Source organism: Ursus americanus, chromosome 8, assembly GCF_024610735.1.
Source record: "Ursus americanus isolate L20-20 chromosome 8, mUrsAme1.1.p, whole genome shotgun sequence".
In the NCBI taxonomy this organism is placed as follows: Eukaryota; Metazoa; Chordata; class Mammalia; order Carnivora; family Ursidae; genus Ursus; species Ursus americanus.
In genome coordinates this window covers 15956005-15969985 of record NC_142134.1, presented here as the reverse complement: position 1 = coordinate 15969985, position 13981 = coordinate 15956005, and the positions used below count along the sequence as shown (strand labels likewise).

The 13981-nt window shown below is 37.4% G+C and overlaps 1 protein-coding gene across 13 annotated transcripts in view; it reads left to right on the top strand.

Moving 5' to 3' along the window:
* The first annotated feature begins 54 nt into the window (after positions 1 to 54).
* Positions 55 to 13981, top strand: part of PTPN13 (protein tyrosine phosphatase non-receptor type 13) — a 199199-nt gene continuing 185272 nt past the window's right edge. For 12 of the 13 annotated variants that reach the window (XM_045791283.2, XM_045791210.2, XM_045791325.2 and 9 more), the window contains exon 1: positions 55 to 540. The gene's annotated coding sequence lies outside the window, so the exon portion shown is untranslated. The remainder of the gene's footprint in view (positions 541 to 13981) is intronic. The other variant, XM_045791314.2, reaches the window with a different exon arrangement.

Sequence of the window (13981 nt, the reverse complement as noted above, 5' to 3'; positions counted from 1 at the left end):
AGTGACAGGAACGGGGGCGGGGCCGGCGCGGGTGCCTGAGGTGGAGCCCGTGCTGTGCTAGTAGCTCGGGCGGCGGTGGTGCGGCGAGGGTCACACACCATGATCACGGCCCCTAGAGACCGTCTTGCTGGCGCGCGGCACTCCCTAGCTCCCCGGTGCGCCTCAGCCCCCTCGGCAGCCCTCAGAGCCGGCTGCAGGAGTTGAGCCGCCCCGCGCCAGAGGGTTTTGACGAAGCTCTGGGAGGCGCGCAGAGCACAGGAGGGCGGAGAGGCTACTCCAGCGCTCGGGGGTCAGGCGGTCGGCCGGGGTCGCCGCTGGAGGGGCGTTTCCGAGGCGTGGAGGAGGAGGAGATGCTGCTCCTCTTCTCCCCCTCCGCAGGCTCCTTCTTGAGTTCCTTCGGCCCACGCCCGCAGTCGCTTGGCGGAGAAGAGGTGGTGGCTCTCGGCGCCCGAGGCTGCTGCGGGCGGCCCGCCCCGACGCCGCGTCCCCTCAGCCCTCGCCTCGCGCTCCAGTAGCAGGACCGGGTCTCCGGAAGAGCGGGTAAGGACGAGAGCAGCCCTGGGCTGTGGTATGGATATGCAGAAGTGCAAAACAAAGTACACCACGCTCCCTCTCCTCCTCTCCCAGCTTTTGCTCTGGACCCTGAAACCAACTCCTCTGTTGCCTTGGTGGGGAAGGAACTTTTCTTTGGTCGTCGTGGTGAGGTGGCTGGGGTGGGGAAGGATGAGATGAAATTTGATTGGGAATTCGGTAGATCCACCTTCTCCGCGGAGGAAAGCCGGATTCTTGGGAATGAAACCCCAGAGGGGGAGTAAGAGATTGCGAGGTAGAAGGGAGTGACATCGCCCCATCCTGCTAGTACAGCGCTGAGCTGTGCGTGCTATGGGAAGGGATCCCGGAGTCTGTTTCTAATTTCTGTAAATGACTGTGGACATGGTGTGGTTAGAGGCCGCCCAGAAGAATGTGTATATGTAAGGGCTCAGAGAAGAGGGGGTGGGAAGGGAGGAAGAGGGGCAGAGGGAGAGACACTGCCTGATGCAAACTCTTTTATTGCTTTTCTTCTCTGCCTCAGTTAAATCCCCCACCCCCACCCCGCCTTTGCTCATTTCTGGTTGCTAAGTACAGAAAGTTGGAAAGCTTAAGTTTGTAGAAGTCGAGTAAGTTCTTACGAAGTTTAATTGTCCTTTGTTGTGAATATATTGGCGAAGGGGGAGTGGGGAGAAATATTAAGACTAAAATAGATTTGTAGCAATACTGTTTTCATTGCCCTTACACATATATGATTGACACCTCCACACACTTCCAACTACTCTCTTCGACAGCCTTGTGTCAGGTTCGTTTAATTGCATCTTTGAAACAACACACGCGGTGACTTCATAGGGAACTGCCTGGAGCTGAGTTTACCTCTCGGAAAATGGGGCAATCGGGTTTGTTTTCAAGGCGGGGACTTAAACAAAATGAGAACACCTGATCTGCGGGATGGAGGGCACTGGTAACTAATTAGCAAGACTTAAAAATTTACATCCGTAGAGTTTTACTAAACGGTGGGAAAATACAGAAAAGTCGCTGTATTATGAAACAAGTGTTGGTATTTTCCCAGATTCGTGATGGCTGGGTTAGCAGGATCAAAGTGAAAACTTGCATCATGCTCACTGGTTGCTTGTGGTGGTGCTTCGATAAAATTATTTCTCCTTTTAATATAGTTAGTATTTTTTATTAAATCTATGCTTGTATTGATTCAGTAAATTCATACAGAGGCGAGCTAACTGCTTTATTAACCAATCCTAAATTTATTATACTTTTTCATAAAAACATTGTGTCCTAACTTTGATGTTCTAGAGGCTTTGTGGGAGTATGTGTGGGGGAAAAGGGAGGGTGGAAGCTGGACTTAAGGCTAGAAAAATATCTATGGTTAGTTATTAAGAAAAGATTAATTTGTAGGGACTTTCACTTTTACAATTAGAGAATTATGACTTTTAACCATTATTTAGGTTTGTCTTTTGAATTTATATTTGTGCCACCAAAATGTTTACTGCATGTAAAGACTACTTAGTTTTTGGAGGGCCATTACTAGCATCCAAAAATATTTATAAATAACTTTTCATGTCGCAAGTAACACACTCATACTCAAACTGTTAAAACTAATGTCAACTTAAAGGATGAATCTTGGCACTATAATAGGGATCAAAAGTTGTAGAACTTAGGTTATCTTTTTCTGGAGGCCTGCCTCCAATACAGGAAGTGAATGTGAGAATTGGCTAATCATTTGTTTCTGTGTAGATGATAGGTATCATTCTTTTAAAAAATGGAGTTTCTGTGTTCTTTATTATTAGGAAAAAACAGGTCTAATCCTTGCTTTATTCCACTTTTAATATGCTAAGGATTGGATGGGGGAGTGTTGTAGCTTCTCTTACGTCAATTGAGTATATATTTTTTCCAGCTCATCAAATTGCCCAGCCCCAAACATGGGGTGGGGGGGAATGAGGAGGACTACTGGGGATAAGCTATACTGCTGCTTCCTCTTTTTTGACAAGAGTTTGTAATTTTTAAATAAATTATGAAACATTTTTTTGTGGTATAATTAAATAGTAATTAATACCATTTGAAATTGAAAAAAACACTACCATACACTAAGCCAGCGCTTTTAGGAGTTAATCCTATCAATGTATTCTTATTTTGGAATATGCTTTGGGAGAAGTCTGTGCCATTAATTGGAACAGTAAGCTGAAGATATTCTTTCTAGCCTCTGATGTAGCTAAATTTGACTCATTTGTGTTAATGTCACTTTACAGGGTAGGGGCCTGAAAAAGGAGAAAAGATACTGAGTCTCAGAATAGAAGGATTAGTGCTGATAGGTAGGGTGTGGGGGTCTGTTGTTCTGGATTTACTTTTTTTTTTTTTTTTTCTGAGAAGCTGTCTCCCTTAATTTGAAAATTAAGATGGGTTGAACAACTAAGGAACTGAATTTTTAAAAGATTGTTTTTAATGAGTAAATTAATGTAAGACTTTCAATGGCCTAGGTTAAAATAAAAGTTCTATACTCAGTGTAAATATTTCATATCAAAACTGTGGTCTGTATACTGCTCTGTGAGGAGTTCCAATAATCCTTTAAATGCAGGGGGTAAAATGAAAAAGTCTTTAAAACCCCTATCTTATTCCTGTTTAGTGTCAGGCAGCTGTGAATAAGCATCTTGTTCTATCCTGTCCAAAGAATGTGTGACTATACCTAAAAGCTTATGAGGCAGTAGGAGACCAATTGTTTAAGTTCTTAGGATAAAAGGCAGCTACTCCTAAATGGTCTGGTGTAGAGGCTGGTGTAGATTTGAACCATAGACAAACCTGTTTTTCCCAGGGTTTGCTATCAGATGCCTGGATAATGCGGGAACAGGGACTGGTTAAGCACCTGTTTTAGTGTTTGCCTTATCCTGTGCTCCCCTACTAAATCCTGGATTTTCTTTTCCATTTTTTTTTTTTTTTTTTTGATTCCAGTGTGAAAATTTACCGAAACAAACTTCCCCAGGGAGAATCCTTTTGCTGTAGAATAGAGTATGGACTTTACTGTTTGATAAACACGTGTCCAGTCCTAGAGAATACCTTTAAATCTACTTTCCACATCTGTAAATAAATTAATAATATCTACCTCCCAAGTTATGTTGAGGATGAAATTAAATAATATACACGAAATTGGCAAAGGCAAGTAGACATTCAATATTTAGTTTATTTCCTTTCTAATCTTTTACATAATTGAGTAACATTCACTGATTAAAAAAATTTGTGATTATATAACCCAAATCATTTCTGAATATTTAGATTATGTAGCTCATATTTAGTCCTCGGGTGTTTTGGCTTGAATTTGGGTTGTCAAAGGCCCTCTTTGCCTACCAGCAATGCATACTGCATCTATGCTTAATAAACAGTTTCTCATTTTCTTTCTAGTTTAGTAATACTCAGCTCTGGCTGCATGTTAGAATCACCAAGGTAGCTAAAAAGTTTTTATGCCCAAGACTCAACCCAAACCAATTAAACCAGAAGCTTGAGGGGATGAGACCCAGGCATCCATATTTTTGGAAGCTCCCTGAGAAAATTACAACTTGAAGCCAAGTTGAATATTGAACCAATATTCTAGTTGTCTCTAGAAAATGAGTATAGGAAATTTGTCCCCACAAATTCAGCGAGATTTTTATTTTGTGTCGTAGTCCTTTCCTCTTCATAAGTCACAAGAATTAGAAAAACAAAACTATGTCTCAGAAGCATCTATGTATGTGCCCATCTACAGGACTTTTACTATTTGAATCAGAATTTAAGGTACAAATATTTCCCTCTACTTCTTTAGTGCAGCACTGTCCAATGTTGTAGTCCCAGATACATGTGGCTAAATTTACATTAATTTAATTAGATGCCATTTAAGATTCACTTTCTCATTTCCACTAACCATATTTGAAGTGCTCAGTAGCCACTTGTGGCTAGTAGCTGCTATATCGGACCGCTCAGCTGTGGAACATTTCTATAATCACAGAATTCTGTATTACCTGAAGGGTTTTTTTTTTTTTTGAAGATTTTATTTATTTATTCGACAGAGATAGAGACAGCCAGCGAGAGAGGGAACACAAGCAGCGGAGTGGGAGAGGAAGAAGCAGGCTCATAGCAGAGGAGCCTGATGTGGGGCTCGATCCCATAACGCTGGGATCACGCCCTGAGCCGAAGGCAGACGCTTAACCGCTGTGCCACCCAGGAGCCCCCCTAAACGGTTTTTTTATTAAATTTTAATTTTTTATTGTAGTATAGTGATACACTCCCTGGAGGTTTTGAAATTTATATTCCATTTTCTCATCATCTGAAGTGGGCATGTATATTCATTTCCTTCAGATTTATAATTTAAAATATAATATTGTTTATACTTTTTTTTTCTAATGCGGAGAAGTACCACATATTTGATGCTTATAGTACATCTTTCCTCAATCTGCTATACCTAGTTACAAGGTGAACTGAGAGGTGGAACTTCAGTGTGCCTGTGTGCATTATTCATTTTCAGTATGCCCTGAATCTAACCAGCGGCTTAATTGCCCTTGTGTACTCCCAACAGTTTCAAGTCGGCATATAGAGAAAGTCATCATTTCAATTCAAGTGTTGGAATGTGCTTCAAGGTTTTTCTGTCATGTGAAGGTGTTTTTGTTTTTTTGTTTGTTTGCTTTTCTTTTAGTTATAGAAACTCTTAGTTGTCATGTGATATGATTAAATTTTCCAACAGAAAACCATCATATTAGTTTTAACATGAACATACAGATGCATGAGTGACTTTATTTTTTCCCACAAGGGAAAACATCCCCTTCAACAAAAAAAAAAATGAGGTTTCTAAACAATTTGAGGTGGTTGGAAGCTAACGCTATGTCATGAATTTTATTGGTGTTTACCACTTTTTAACTACCGATGCACAGCTTAGAAGAAACGGTACCATGTGTGTAATCCATCTCACTTGTATACCCACCTCCCCAGACACCTAATACCAGTTTCCTTTATTGGCTTAGTGTGCTCTGAGTAGACAGGGAAACAAGTTATTTTCAATTAAAAGTATTCGTGTTTTTTTTTTTCCTATTGGTAGGTGGTGCATTTTTTACATAAACACATGCTTTTTTTACCTACTAGATGCAAGTTGCATCCAGAACAATGAGAGTTATTTTATTGAAAGAATGCCTGATGACATGTTTTGTATTCAATCTTGTTTTCATGTTTGGTGCTTTTTCACTTAGTTCTAATATAGTCTGTGGAATAAAAATGGAACTTTTTTGCTGAATAACTTAAATTAAGGTTAGAATGATTATATAACTTGAGAATGTGGTAGAAATATTCAAAGTTGGTGTTTTTTGTTTCTTTCTTTTTGGGTTTTTTTGGAAGAAAGATAGAGCCTAGGAATTTTCTAAGTATTGTGTGAAAATCTACCAAAGCTAAAATAGCTGTACTTCATGAAAGCTAGAATAGGTGTTTATTTGTTTTAAGATTTTATTTATTTATTTGTCAGAGAGAGAGCACAAGCAGGGAGAGTGGCAGGAAGAGGGAGAAGCTGGCTCCCCACTGAGCAAGGAGCCCGATGCTGGACTTGATTCCCTAACCTGAGCCGAAGGCGGACACTCAACTGACTGAGGCCACCCAGGTGCCCCAAGGAGTTCTGTCCCAACTACGTTTTTTTCCCACCTAAATGGACACTGAAAAAATCACTGTTGGTGAGCCAAGCTAGCTGAGTGTTTTTCTTGTGGCTGTATTATGAATCGGGACCAATCTGACCACATTCTGATGTCCACCTCCCTTTTTAATTGTTCTTTATTTGGTAAGTATACATTGAATTCCTATTCTCTGCCAGACCCTCTGCGAGGCACAGAAGGGACACATTTTTAAGACAGCAGATAAATGGAATAATCTATGGCCACATAGCTTTAATTTCTTGAATTCATGCCAACTAAGTCCATCTATTGACAGGATATACTGACATAGAACAGCTGTGAAGATAAAATTAAGCAACATGTAAATTGCCTTGTAAAACATTATAAATACATGTGTACCTATCTGAGTATATATTGTTTTTAGTTGCAGCTATGCGTGGTGTTGACCACTCCTGCTTGATTTAGAGAGACAGAATAGCATGGTATTTAGGGAATAGACTCTGGAGCTAGTCTGCTTGGTGGATTTCTCTCCTTCTTTTTTTTTTTTTTTTTAAGATTTTATTTATTTATTTGACAGAGATAGAGACAGCCAGCGAGAGAGGGAACACAAACAGGGGGAGTGGGAGAGGAAGAAGCAGGCTCATAGCGGAGGAGCCTGATGTGGGGCTGGATCCCATAACGCCAGGATCACGCCCTGAGCCGAAGGCAGACGCTTAACGACTGCACCACCCAGGCGCCCCTGGGTTTTGATTTCTGACTATGATTTAGTTTAAGTTTCTTAACCTTTCTGTACTTTAGTTTCTTCATCTGCAAAATGAAGATAATGATCAGGCCTCTTTTATGGGATTGTTTTAAGGACCAAATGTTGTAAGCACTTCGAGCAGTGCCTAATGCAAACTAAGTATTCAATAAATATTAGCTGTTATTATTTTTGGTATACTCGGATGTATAACAGGTTTGTTTGCTGTTGTGTTTTTTTAACACTGGGTAAAGGTAATATATGAACTTAAATGTGCTCTTTTGTTTCAGTTTATGGCACTACTTTGTTCCTCAGGTTACATGTTTCTTCCACTTATTACTTGCAGTTACTGATATATGTGATGTGTGCCTGAGTTTTATACACTTAGTGGAACTTGTAAAAATAAATGTCATTCTCTTCGAACTACTCATTTTTAGAAATGAAAAACATCTCCTGTTTTGGAGTTACTTTTGAAACATACAGCATGTTTTTCTGAATCTCGTTTTTGGTGGCATGTCTCTTTAAGAGTAGGTTTGATTCAATTAAATAATAGATTTATTATTGTTTTAGAAAGGTGAGTGTTTAAAGAGTATGATTTGAATTAAAATGAGACATGTTTATAAAGTAAAAGTGATTTTTAAAATATGGCTCTAAATGTAATTAGAAAAGAGAGTCCTGGAAATGTTTCTGATACTATGTTTGAGGACAAGGGTGTGTATCCTTCTAAAGTATCTATTTTGAACGATAACACTCTCAGATACATAAATACTAGTATTTTTAAATGTACATGCTCACAGTCTCACAAACACACGGACTTATTACCTAATATTTATAAATCTTATGTTGCTGTGCTCCTGGGAGTATTCTGTAGCTTAAAACTGTTTAGAATAAATTTTGGGGCATACTTCCTAACTAATACTGTGAACACGTTTACAATCTTTAATATGCTAATATAACTTATTAATCTCCCAGATGATATGTTTTCATTTATTTGTCTATAACTACAGAATTCATAGTACATCTGTTAGCATCTCTCATAATAGAAGCACTTATTTGAGAAATGTTGCCTGGGATATTCTTTGTGCTTGCCCTATCCAAGACCAGTGCAATGAATTATTTGTTTTGCTTTTTCCAATTAGAAATTGCACTGGATTGCTAGTACAAGAGACCTAAATACAGTATACAAGGTACAATGGCCTAAAGAAGGTAGAGATTTATTTTTCTCTAACATACCACAAAATCCAAGCATAATACTCCGGAGCAAGTATGGCAGTTTCAAGACATGGCAGTGAACTCAGACATCTTTTTTTCTTTTCTACCTCCTTGATACATGGCTTTCATCCTCAAGATGACCTGTGGTCACAAAATGACTGCCAGCATTCTATTCAAAATGTGTTGTCTGGGGCGCCTGGGTGGCTCAGTCGTTAAGCGTCTGCCTTCAGCTCAGGGCGTGATCCCAGAGTCCTGGGATCAGGCCCCGCATCAGACCCTGCTTCGCTGGGAGCCTGCTTCTTCCTCTTCCACTCCCTCTGCTTGTGTTCCCTCTCTCGCTGGCTGTCTCTCTCTGTCAAATAAATAAATAAAATCTAAAAAAAAAAAAAGTGTTATCTTTCCAGGCAGGCAGAATATGGAAGAAATGGAGAAAATGGCAAAAAAAAAAGGGTGTGCCTTCCAGATGAGTCAACTTCAAAAACTTCAAAAAGTTTTCTTGAAAGCTTTACCTAGTGACTTCTATTTACACTGGCCACCCCTACTTGTAAGGCAGGCTGGGAATTCTAGTTTTTTGCTGGATACTTGGCTACCCCAAAACTAATTAAGGAGAACGGATATTGGGGATTCAACTATTGTTTTTGCCAGAGTTCCTAACATCTGATCTCCATTTGTTTCCAGTTTAGTAGAATTTCACTGTAGTATGTGTAGATAAAGTATAGACCATGTAATTCCTTGCAATAATATGTCTTCATTAACACAATTTTTAAAAATTAGTATGTGACCCACCATTGATGTTTGAAATTGTTGTTGATCTTTAGCAAAACAAAGTTAATGTACTTATATTCATTTTTAAGTGTTTTGCTTTTGTGAAAACTATAGCTAGGTAGTGTTATGATTTATTTATTCACATTCAGACATAAATTAAGAAGTAGAGTGTAGTAGAAAGAACAGAGAGTTTAAATTTAGATAGTCTTTGGTTTGCATATAAGTCTTTTCATAATTAGAGTCATCTTGGGTAAGAAATTTAATCTTGAGTCTGATCTGTAAAAGGGAAATAGTAATACCTTCCTCATAAGGTTTTGCGAATTTTATTTCTGAGTCATTACATGTATAAAATAATTGGGTCCACTGATTGAGTTTACAAGAATTCTTTACCTTTCACTTCCATTTTCAGCTGTATATATATTGGGGGAAATAGCAGCCAGAAATATGATTAATAATCATGAGACAAAAACGTTTTGCCAGAACTCTGGCAAAAATGGTTTATCTCTTTATCACCCAAATTTTAGCCTCTCTAGTATACATTGTCTTGATTAGGTCATTGACTGTGCCTTGGTTATCAGATTGTTTTTTATGTAAGATGTTTTTATTTTATTATTGTTTTTTAAAGATTTATATATTTATTTTAGAGAGAGAGGGAGAGGGAGATAGGATCTCAAGCAGACTCCGCACTAAGGGAGGAGCCTGACGTGGGGCTTGATCTCCCAACCTGAGATCACAACCTGAACCAAAACCAAGAGTTGGGTGTCTAACTGATTGCCCCACCCAGGTGCCCCAAAGTAATAAGATCTTTTTAGACATGATAGCTACATATAGGTCATGTTAAAACTAAAATGGTTGACATTTTAAAGGAAATAAAGTGAGTAAATGTGCCATATTCCTTTGAATATGTGGAAAATATGGAAATTGGTAGGAAAAATACCCACAGGGTTGTTTGACCACAGTTAAAATAGCAACAATTAGAAATGTTTTATAAGTAATTTATTTTTATTATTTATTTATTTTTGTCTTGAATGTCTTGGTTTTTGTCTAAACAAATTATACAGCTGTAAAGTATTTGACTACTCTGTGTTCAGAATTTTTTTTTTTGTATTTTGAGAAATATTGAAAAATAAAAGGAAAATGGTTCCTACCAAAAAACTTAAAATCTAGGTTTAAAAAAATGCAGACAGGAAACCAACTAGATTTCTAGATACTAGAAAACAACGAATAAGTACAATCAAAGTTTTAAGGAGGAAAATGTGTCTTGATTCAATCAGGATTCACTTGGGTGCTACAGCATGATACTGTTTTGAAGACATTATTAGATGTCTGAGAATGAGCATGGTGTATCCATAGAAAAAAAGATTTGAGTGACTGAATTCAGGAGAGAGGAGGTGTTTAAAAAGTGCTGAAGATAGCATGTGAAAGTAAGAAAAGTATTGGGACGGGGAAGGAAGTGTCTGAAGAGTAAAAGAGCTAGGAAAGTGTAACGTTAAAGAAAGTGCATTAGGACAGTCTGTCAGGGAGTACGTGACCAATGGTGCCAGATGTTCACAGGGAGCCAAAGAAAGATGACTGAAAAAAAGTAGAAGAAAAAAAATGGTATGATCAATTGAATATTAATACCTTCAAAAGAAGCATTTCATTATATATCGATAAGGAGGGAATAGGAAGGAAATCGAAATGGAAGATAGCATTTGGTGGCAAAACAGATGAGATTTGGATGATCTAGGAGATTTCATAGCTCAGAAAAAAAATTATTTGTAAGCCTGAAGATGATAAAAAGACAGATTCTATAAGAAGTGATTTAAAATGCCAGAAAGTGATTTTGTGAGGCTCTGGATGGGAAGAAATGAGCCCTCGGTAGAATTGTTAGCATTAGTCATAAGGAGAGCAACTTTTCTGTAAGGTTGAAGGGAAGGCTATGAAGATAGATATGGGCCTATTGATGCATAGAAATGAAAATAAGGTTGTGTAGGAGGATTCACACTTAATGCTATTATCTTCAGAAAGTGCTGTCATAAGGCGCAAGATTACCTTTTTTTAAGTATGATTTGTGCAGTGGTGAAGAATTGGAGGTTTGAGGAGAGAGGTAAAGGTTAGATAGAAATCATCATCACTGGGAAAGTAATGGGAGATGGATAAAGGATTTCTAGGCCTATTCAGTTTAAAGTTGAATAATTTGAACAGTGATGGCCTAAATCCACATCTGCAGAAAATGGAAAGTAAGTATAAGGATTATCGCAGTCCATGATGGTTAAGTAGAATATGAAGCCTAGAATAATGAGGAAGCCTCACTGAGGCTGGGAGGATTGAGTCAGATGGGAAGTAATTTTTCTCAGCTCTTACTGAGCTACGTCAGCTATTGAATAAAAGATATTTATCATTTGTTGCCACCTGCCACTTTAATAAGACAAGCTGACAAAGGGTCTTGACTCTAAAGTATGTTTGATGTTCAATGAAAATGCTTTGTAGATTAGTTACTGCTTGGTTCACTTAATCTGAGATTGGGGATTGTATTGAAAATGAGCTATCCAAACTGTAAATTCAGAAAAAGTGTTTAAAATAAAAATCTCATCCTGTTGTTTAGTGTTCTGCCATAGTATGGTTATTTATTTGCCACTAGTGTGACTTTCCTGTCAGCTTTTATACTTAATTATGATTACAGTTATTTGCAGGATTCAAAACTTAAAATTAATTGGGAATGTTGTCTGCAAATTGCTTTTGCTACAAAAGATTTTTTTAATCCTCTCCTTGAAGTTAGCATTATACTTGGCAGATAGCAACTCCTAAAAAGTTTTGAAATAAACCGTTCTTTCCATTTTTAATTCAGATAAATGTTTTATCTGCTGTATCAAGTGTGATGTAGGAAGTATAATTCAAAATATATTTAGTATTTTACCAACTCAAGACTTGCTTTATTCTTTAATTTCTTTTTTTTTAAGATTTTATTTATTTATTTGTCAGACAGAGCACAAGCAGGGGGAGTGGCAGGCAGAGGGAGAAGCAGGCTCCCTGCTGAGGAAGGAGCCCCACGCGGGACTGGATCCACGGACCCTGAGATCATGACCTGAGCCAAAGGCAGATGCTTAGCCAACCAAGCCCCCCAGGCATCCCAATAAATAAAATCTTTTAAAAAGTAAATAATAAAGGGGCGCCTGGTTGGCTCAATCGTTAAGCGCCTGCCTTCGGCTCAGGTCATGATCTCAGGGTGCTGGGATCGAGGCCTGCGTTGGGCTCCTGGCTCAACGGGAGCCTGCTTCTCCCTCTCCCACTCCCCCAACTGGTGCTCTCTCTCTTGCTGTGTCTCTCTCTGTCAAATAAATAAATAAAATTTTAAATACATACATACGTATATACGTAAGTGTATATAATGGTGGCTGGTGCACTTTCTTTTTCTACTGCTTTTTGTATTACCAAATAGCTATAAGGAAAAAAAAAAACCAAGGAGAATTAATGTTACTGTAGTTTATAAATTACTCCTAATTCACTTAGCATCCTTTTAAATATATTTGACCTTTAATTGTGAAGAAGACTTAAGAGTTTATTCTGTCTGAAGAGAAATTTTTTTTTAAAGATTTTATTTATTTGAGAGAGATAGTGAGAGAGCATGAGCAGGGGGGAGAGGGAGAAACAAACTCCCAACTGATCCCAGAGTCCAGTGTAGGGCTGGATCTCAGGACCCCGAGATCATGACCTGAGCCCAAGAAAGAGGCTTAACTGACTGAGCCACCCAGATGCCCCAAGAGGAGAAATAGTTTCAATAGTGTATGGTATAATCAGTGAAATTCATTTCTTATGATTTCATTAAAACTACTATTTAACCTTTAAAAAATTATTTAAATCCTCTTTTACTACCGCAATGAGGGACTTTAAAAAGGTTTTCATATCTCTATATTTTGACAATTAGCTTTTTAAAGTGAACAGTATTTTAATAATTATACAGTGTAGCAGTTTGTAAATATGCATCTGTGCCATCATAATATGTAGATTAAGCCAATAATTTATAAACAGCACACATATATATATTTATGATGTCTTTGAAACTAGCAAAACATTGGACGTTGGAAATGGTTAAATGACACAATGCTGTTTGGTATTTATTATGTGCTAGGCACTATTTTAAGAATCGGACACATAGAGTATTATTTATTTTTACAACAATCCTGTGAGATGGATGCTATTATTCTTAAGTTACAGATGAGAAAACTAAGGCTTTGAGAGACTTAATGAGTGGTCATAGGTGACACAACTAGCTAGTTGGTAGTGGAGCAGGGATTTTGAATCTGTTTGACTCCAAAGTTAATGATCTTAACCAAAGCTTCTCAAGTGAGTTGTATCTTTTAAAATGAACAATACCAAGAAGAGGCAAGAAATTACCTCAGTTTGCAAGAACTCCATAGTCTATGTTGGAATCTAAATTTATGAAATTATTCATGAGCTTTTCAACAGTCATTCTTGGAATGGTAGTATATTTTTCTTTCATTTTCTTTCCCCATAGGTCTCCTTCTTCTAACCTGTGGTCTTTATAGCAATCAAGTTCCTATAAACTGTTGAGTAAAGATAATAAAGTGTCCTTTTGAAAATCTTTTAAAAATGTTTAAATGCTCATCATAGCATTATTTGTAATGGTATAACATTGGAAACAATATAAGTAGCTTACAGAGGAGGAATGAATTATTCTAAATCCTTACAATGGAATTTTGTGATCATCAAAATTAGATTAAAAAGAGGTTGTTTATAACATGGAAATATGTTAAATAGAAAAAAGATAAAACTTAGTAAAGTATGATTATAACCATAGTTTTTATTTTGCTTTATTTTTTATGAAAACTTTTTTCTTACATAATTTAATTAGAGAATATGCATTGCTCATTAAATGAAAACAGAAAAGTTAGTCTTTTATATTTAAAATTATTTTAAAAAAAATTTAAATGTATTTAACATAATGAATCTTTAATAATAGACTGACCTAAAAATAAAACGTCTTTTTTTGAGATATAGATGATTTTGTTTATTTTCGTGTTTTTTTAAAGTTTTTATTTAAATCCAATTAGTTAACGTATAGTGTTGTATTAGTTTCAGGTGTACAATATAGCGATTCAGCAATTCC